The following is a 227-nucleotide window of genomic DNA, read 5'->3' on the forward strand; positions in this document are numbered from 1 at the left end:
CCTACGCCTTACCCCACTCACTCTCTCGAGCTGAGTGTTAGGATATAGGACTAGGGCTCACCCTCTCAGACTGAGCCTCATGTCGACTTACTCCTTAGGCCATCAATCTAGTTGTCTTGGTTTCGCGACTTCTCTCTCGAGCAAGCCGAAAACACATGAGTGAACTTATATTTGCAACTACAAATCCATTAGATTCAACCACAACTACTAGACGAAATCACCATTAA

This window comes from Solanum tuberosum, unplaced genomic scaffold (genome assembly GCF_000226075.1).
Source record: "Solanum tuberosum cultivar DM 1-3 516 R44 unplaced genomic scaffold, SolTub_3.0 scf00038, whole genome shotgun sequence".
In the NCBI taxonomy this organism is placed as follows: Eukaryota; Viridiplantae; Streptophyta; class Magnoliopsida; order Solanales; family Solanaceae; genus Solanum; species Solanum tuberosum.